At 43.5% G+C, this 7,567-nt stretch overlaps 1 non-coding gene across 1 annotated transcript; it reads left to right on the top strand.

Annotated features, from left to right (window-relative positions):
* Positions 1–5,586: 5,586 nt before the first annotated feature.
* LOC121102955 lies at positions 5,587–5,718 on the top strand. Its single transcript, XR_005835112.1, has one exon. It is a non-coding gene; the product is annotated as a small nucleolar RNA SNORA61 (small nucleolar RNA).
* The last annotated feature ends 1,849 nt before the right edge of the window (positions 5,719–7,567 follow it).

Below are 7,567 nucleotides of genomic sequence, written 5' to 3'. Positions count from 1 at the left end.
CATAAATTTGTTAAAAGGATTAAATGTCTATTAATAAATTGTTGATAACTTCCAGAAGAGCCAGAGCAGAATGATTTAAGAAGACAAAAGCTGAGGGCCCTCAAAGGAGCTATCGTACTGCCATTCTATTTCAAGATCATCATCTTTGGAATGGCATCTCTGCAGTGTGAAATGGAAAACAGGGATAAATACACAAAGAATTCTTGTTTTAATATGTCACATAAGCAAAGACAGCAAAGTGGAAGAAATGAGAAAAGGATGCTGAATACATCTTTTTTAAAGTGTGACACTAAGAGCCCAGCACCAGCAGATGGAGCCTCATGATTACATTCTGTCATCCTCGCTCCCCCCTTCCAATTTTTTTTTTAATTTTAAAATGTTTTACTTGAGTTCAATTAAGGTCATTAGAAAATACTTTAAAAAGTTGATGAAGTTGGAACTCTGAACTCAATCAGAAATATTCTTATTGAGTTAAAAACAATGCCATTAATTCAAGTGATAGTGTGTGGTTTTGTTTTTTTGGTTTTTTTTTTTTTTTTTTTCCTTTCTTCCCTTTCAAAGACAAATCCAGATAGCTCTGGAGCCCCATTTGTTTCCCATTCAGTGACTTGGCAATGTCCTGGCCCAGCAGGTCTGAGTCACCTCAACACAAGGAATAGGCTGATACCAACCACTGAGGTCTTGGAGATGCCCCCTTTCTAACAAGGCCACTTCCCTGGCCAAAAATTTCTACTATTGCACAAAGGTTGGATGCTCCTTGCCATGCTGTGGGAGTGTTATGGGATGTTATGGGAGTGAGGTCACTATTTACTAGACAGGATATTAGCCATACTGAGTCCAGTCTAATCAAAAATAGTCTAAGCAACCATGAGAGACTGTGGACTCCAGGAAACAAACTGAGGGCTTCAGAGGGGAGGGGGGTGGGGGTTTGGGATAGGCCGGTGATGGGTATTAAGGAGGGCACATATTGCATGGTGCACTGGGTGTTATATGCAAATAATGATCATGGAACATTGCATCAAAAACTGGGGATGTACTGTATGGTGACTAATATAACAATATAAAAATTATTTTTAAAAAACAGTCTAAGCACACTCTCTGTGGGATACCAAGAATTTAGAGATTACACAGACTCTGCTAGGAAGTTTAACCTCAACATATCCTATTGGATATTGCCCTAAGCGCTAACAGTTGTGTGATCCTGCCCCCACTTGAACAACAGAGTGTCCATAACGAAGTGTAGAAAAATGTTTCTGTGCTTGTAGATAAATTTGAATTTAGTAGCTATTCAAACTGCATTGCCTATTTAAAAAGAAAATTAAAATTTTAAATGATGAAAAAAATTGACCTCATCACTTGTCCTATCACCCTGTTTTAATTCTTTAAAGAACACCTACTCTATATTCTCTTACGTCCTCATTCATTTATTTTCTTTCTCCTCTTACCAGAAAATAAACTCTATGAAAGTAGAGATTTTGTCTGTATTATTCACCCGGAGCATTCAGCACCTAGAACAGGATCTAGCAACAGGCTGACACCCAATAAACGTTTACTGAGTAAGACAGTACTTCCTAAACTTAACTAACCTTGCCTTATCTCCTAAACCACTTCTTCAGAATTCTGAGTTTGGTGGCCCTCTTCGACGTTTTCACTAATACTTGGTGTGTGCCTCCGTCTCTGCTGTTTTCAGATGGTATTATAATTACCCATTTATGTGTTGGGCCCGCCCCTAAAACTGTCGCGACATGAGGTCAGAGACTTGAGTGCCTGGCACACAGTAGGTACTCAGTCAATATCTGTGGAATAAAATCAGCTGAAACCACAGCCCGACACTCCAAGAGGCTCAAACGTGAGCACAGCAAGATTCAGCTGTGACCCAGCAGACCACCAGCGATGCCTTTTCCTCGCCGCACTGGCACAGGTCACACAAGCCCGAGCAGCGCCAGCCTAACCCTCCCCGGCTGCCGTCGCCCGTCCCCAACCTCAAAGGAAACAGAAAAGTGACACAGACAGCACGTGAGCATCCGCACCGAACACACACACACGTGCACCCCAAACACCAACGGAACCAGCTGCCCACGGATCAGCCCAGGGCCTCTATCCCGCCCCCCTGACCCAGCTCTGGCCTCAGGACCACGCGGGTGAGGCCGACAGAGGAGACCGGAAGAGGACAACAGAAGACCGCGGGGTTGCATCCATCCCGCCCGCCAGAAAGAAGCTCCACAAATCGCCGCCGCGGCTCAGGCTGAACTCTCGCCACGCCGGCGCCCTCCCCTTCGCTACCCTCACCAGTTTGTCCCTGAAAGCTGCGGCGGGTACCCGCACATCACCTCACCTGGGCGCAGCCATGTTGGAGGAAACTGCACTACATTTCCCGCGAGCCTGCGGGGCGACGAGGAGGCGCTCCCACAATCCCCTTCGCCGCCCTGAGGCTGTCGTTTTCCTGCGCGGTCTCGAGGCTTCGGGCAGTGAGCCGCTGTGCAATACGGTGAAGACTTGGCTTCCTTATTTGCGGGAATAGTAAGGGCTGGGAGTGCATCTGATTAATGGTAGCTCCCCACATGGTCACTGTCAAGCCGGTTGTGTCCCTCGGTCGCACCATGATGCCTCGCCTCCTTGGGTAGTGCATCTTTCCTCCTGAATCTTGGAGGAATGGAAGAGGGCCCTGGGGTCTGAAAGGTGACCTCGCGCGGGCGACGGAGAGAAAAGGAAAGGGAATATGCGTGAACGTGCCAGGGAAGTGGGGAGGACGGCACAGCGACAGGACGATGCGTGCAAGGATGCGGGGGGGGGGGGGGGGGAAAAAGGGAACTGCCCCCGTCACAGAGGACTCTCTGTAATTACAGAAACCATTCCCTTCTGTAGGTCTAAGAGGGCCCCTGGAGGAAATGGAATTGTGTGACCAGAGCTGCTGGTGGAAGGCAGGAGGAGAGAGTAGAAGTGGTGCAGTGGTTAAATAACGAGGTAATAAACTACCAGGTAGGACCCAGCAGTGGCAGACAGAAAGGAAAGATTTGGTTGCAGACCACAAGACACAGGAGAGGATGATGATTGGCCGTTGTTCCTGCTCTGATGTCATGTGTGGGACGTGAATGTACTGTCACCATTCTGCCTGCATTGTATTGTGAGCTGTGTGAGTGAGTACAGGGAAGAAAACGGGAGTGATGAGGACATCTCCTCCCATAGTGCCAATCGATGCAGGGCCCCCATGTGCACTGTGCCACCGTGGACCAGCGGTAACAGCTGGGGCTGACCGGCAGGGGAAGATGGCCCCAAAAAGAGTGCTGGGGAATGACTTTTTGGAGGACAGGTTAGAAGGAGGAAAGAACAGAAGTTGGGGGGCAGATAGGCAGCCATTGCAATGGTCCAGGGAAGAGAGGGTGAGGCTGAGGCTGAATTGCAACACTGAAGAGCCAAGTGCAAGCTGGAGAGGTCAGATCAACCACACAGCACCAACTACCAGAGAGGATAAGGGACAACCTGCTCAGCGTCCTCGTTATGTTCTTCCTTCTGCACAACTGGATGTGTTAAAAAACACACTCCACTAGGGCTTTCTGTGATGATGGAAATGTGTTAGCTGTCCAGTATGGTAGCCACTGATCATATGTGGCTTTTGAGCATTTCAACTGTGGCTAGTACAACGAAGGAACTGAATTTTGAATTTTTAAAATTTTTATTTGGTTTTAATTAACTTAAATTTAAATAGCTACATGTGGCTAGTGGCTACCAAATTGGACCATGTAAAATATGTGTCTTAGCCAAATTCAATTATTTCATCTTCTTATCCACCCTGCTTGAAGGTACTGAAACTTTTAAAACTTTTGAATTTCTTCGCCTCCATGAAACTACCTTAGTTCTCTTAGTACTCTTTACGCATTCTGATCACTTGTTTTCAGAGTTTTTCACTAGCTTACCTTCATCTTTCCACAATTAACAGAAGCAATCCTTCAGGTTTCGTTTGACCCTCTTCTCTTATTCTATAGTCTTTCCCCATCTGCTGTCCCAGAGTTTGAGGGATTTGTGAATCATTCCTTAATCCTTTATCTTCAGCCCTGACTTCCCTTTAGGAGTCAGTTTGGTTTAGTGAAAACAATATGGGCATTGGGGTATGACCCGACGCAGAAACTACAAAGTAGCATTCACCTCTGGGTATTGATGTAAAATTAACTACTATAAAATACCTATTAAATGGTTGTTCATTCTTTTTCTACCTTTCTGATCTTGAGTTACCAGCACAAATTTCCAACCACCCACTGTCCATCCTAGCCTCCATATCCTGAGAAAAAGGTGATACATATAAAATTTTGCATGAAATCCTTTTTATAAAGGCCCTTATCTTTTGCTTGGAATATTGCATGGATCGTTTCTCCCAGAGAAGATGACTCCCTGAATCGATTTTCAGCTACATTAAGACCCTGTTTTATTCATTATGTAACTCCAGTGTCTTCCATAGTCTTGTAATAATAGAAATCTAATAAATGTTGAGCTGAAAAGAAACTTAATTTGAAGATAGAATTCATCTTCACCTGTGCCAAAAGCTTTACATGGTGATCTATAATAATTTCTCGAAGGTATTAAATGCTGACCTAATCACTCTTTCCTTAGTAAAATTCATCTCAGCTTCTTGGTAGGTACAACCTTCTGTATGACTGACGCAGGCGTTGGCAAAATTTTCTATAAAGGACCAGATAATATTTTCAGCTTTGTAGACACACATGGGCTCTGGTCACATATTCTTTTTTTGTTCTAGTTTTTTTTGCTTTGCTTTGCTTTTAAACAACCTTTTGAGAATCTAAAAACCTTCCTTAACTCCCCTGGCTTATGCCAGCAGGATCTGGCTCACAGGCTATAGTTTTCTGACTCCCAGGCTCCCTTCCTGGACTCTGTAATCCTGAGCATAGCCTCAAGATGAAGCTAAGATTGGTGCCACGACTGAAGACATTTATTATGAATTACTGTATAAATGAATTTAATCAGCTTAGTCGATACTATGTTTTAAGCATGGAAAAGCAGAGATCTGTCCCACAGTAGAGTTCCAGAAATAAAGGCTAGGAGCAACATATCATTCAGAATTGGTTTTAGTTGCCAATGACAGAAAACTAGACAGACTGCTTAAAAAAAAAATAGTTATTTTACCTCAACTGACACGACAGCCAGACAAAAGCAATCACTGGTATTGGTCCTACTGTTCAAAACTGTCATCAAGAACCCAGGTGCTACCTACTCGCCCATCCCATCACCCTTTGTATGTGGACTTTTTGTCCTCATTCTTGATGTCTCCTTGTTACAAGGTGGCTGCTGCAGCTGCTCCAGATATCTTGTCCCCATACTCATGCCTCTAGCTGGAAAAAAAGGAGCGGAGTCTCTGTCTTTTCATCCAGGAAATGAAGTTCCCAATGGACTCCTTGTTTCTTTGATCATACATGGGTTGCACACTATGGGCGGCAGAATAATGGACCCCCAAAGATACCCCACTCTCATCCTTGGAACTTGCGAATACACAGGAATAATGAAGTTTGCAAACCTCAAAAGAGGGGATCTAGGGGCCTAATATAACCACGCAATTCCTTAAGAATAGAACATCCAACCCTCTGGTTCTCTTTCCCATCTGATTTGAACACTGGTCTTGGTGGTAGTTAAAGGAGGAAAAGGAACAATAAAGCTGGCGTCCCAGTGCTTATAGTCTGGTATATAGCTTGTGGGCTGTTTCAAACAAGGTTTGAATAAAAAACAAAAAACAAAACAGAACATCTACTCTGGCCAGAGCAAGAGAGATCGAGCAGAAGAAATCAAAAAGATTCCAAGTGTAAAGGATTCAACATACTGTTGTTGGCTCAGAGAGGTAAGAGTCTGTGTGCAGGGTCTGGAGAGAGGCTTCTAGAAGCTAGAAGCAGCCCCCAGCTGATAGCCAGCAAGGAAGTGGGGACCTCAGTCCTAGAACCACAAAGAACTAGATGCTGCCCACAATCTGTATAATCTTGGAAACAGATCCTTCCCACAGTATCTTGATCAGGGCCCAGCCTGCTGACACCTTGATTCTTTTTTTTTTTTTTTTAAGATTGTAGTTATTTATTTGAGAGAGAGAGCATGAGAGAGAGAGATCAAGACCAGGAGGAACAGCAGAGGCAGAGGGAGAAGCAGACTCCCAGCTGAGCAGAGAGCCTGACGCAGGACTCAATCCCAGGACCCCAGGATCATGACAGGGTCACCCAGGCGTCCCGACACTTTGATTCTTGATCAGGGCGCAGCCAGCTGACACCTTGATTCTGTCCTTAGAAAACTCAGAGCAAAAAAACCAAGCGAGCCAACCCAAACTTAGGGCCTACAAAACCGTGAAATAAGAACTCTATGCTAATTTGTTACAGTGGCAACAGAAAATTATTAACACGCTTACCTCCGACCAATCACTAGCTAAAGGGAGTGGGACTGCCACGGCTGCTTCAGGCTAGTCATGCTTAATTCCATGGGGCTGAGATGAGGCCCATGCTCCCTGTGATCAAGAGACCTTAACAGAATACACTGTACCTGGAGAAAAATAAAATTAGGGTTGTGTTAGCAAGAAAAACAGGAAAAACAGCTGTTAGGTAGACAAGTAACAGCATATTCCGTAAGGGGGTTGAACACTTCATCCGGCTGGATTTATCTCAAAACCTAAGAGAGAAGGATGCTAGAAGGATGAGCACTATACTATCATAAACTAATAAAGCATTGAAAGATAGAATTTTAATAACATTACGTTTCTACTTCAAGATTCCTCAATCGGAAAATATCAAAGATGCTCCCAATAGTCCTTGAGACTTATTATATATTTACTATGTTTCCAAATCATGGTATCATTTCACTGCAGTTTCAGATTTAATTCCTATTGAGAGGTTTCTAATTTCCCTCCCTCCCAACCCAGACCATTTGTTTTTGGCTACCTTCTGGCTTTTTCCCCACCATCGTCCCCAGTGGCAAGTGTACTACTTTTGCTTTTTTTTTTTTTTTTCCTATTTATGGTTTAAAAAAAAAAACTTTCACTTCTCAGTCTTTCCACTTATTCTTCTGCTACTTACTTTATCCCTCCTAGGTAAATGACAAGTTTGTATCAAATGACAAGTTTCCTTTCCAAACTTTTGTCTCTGCTGCTTCCCGGATTGCTGTCTTCTTAAAACTCCAGCAAGAATGCATTATGTAAAACCATTTGATGTTCACAGTGACATTTCAGGACTGAATGCATTATTCATGCTTTGGTGATAAAAATTCAATGAAAAGTTTGCAGTTTTGTAAGTCATATGGTGAAGGAATTCCCATGCAGTAATTAGAGGCCAAAAAAAAAAAAAAAAAAGAAAGAAAGAAAAAAAGAAAAAAAAGAAAAGGGGCCAGTCTTCAATGTGTTACATAAAACATAAAACACTGCTTGGAGGATTGGTGGTTTTCTTGGTCAGGTGGAAAACATAAGATTTTACCTGTAAAACATTAATGTTTTAATGCCCACACCCCCCCCACACACACACACAAAATGGTTTACTTATTACTCTTGAGGGTGAAGATCTGCTACTTCACAGAATAATTACTTATTTGCAAC

This window comes from Ursus maritimus, unplaced genomic scaffold (assembly GCF_017311325.1).
Source record: "Ursus maritimus isolate PB19 unplaced genomic scaffold, ASM1731132v1 scaffold_16, whole genome shotgun sequence".
In the NCBI taxonomy this organism is placed as follows: Eukaryota; Metazoa; Chordata; class Mammalia; order Carnivora; family Ursidae; genus Ursus; species Ursus maritimus.
The sequence above is the reverse complement of the archived record's forward strand: the minus strand, read 5'-3'. Positions and strand labels throughout refer to the sequence as shown.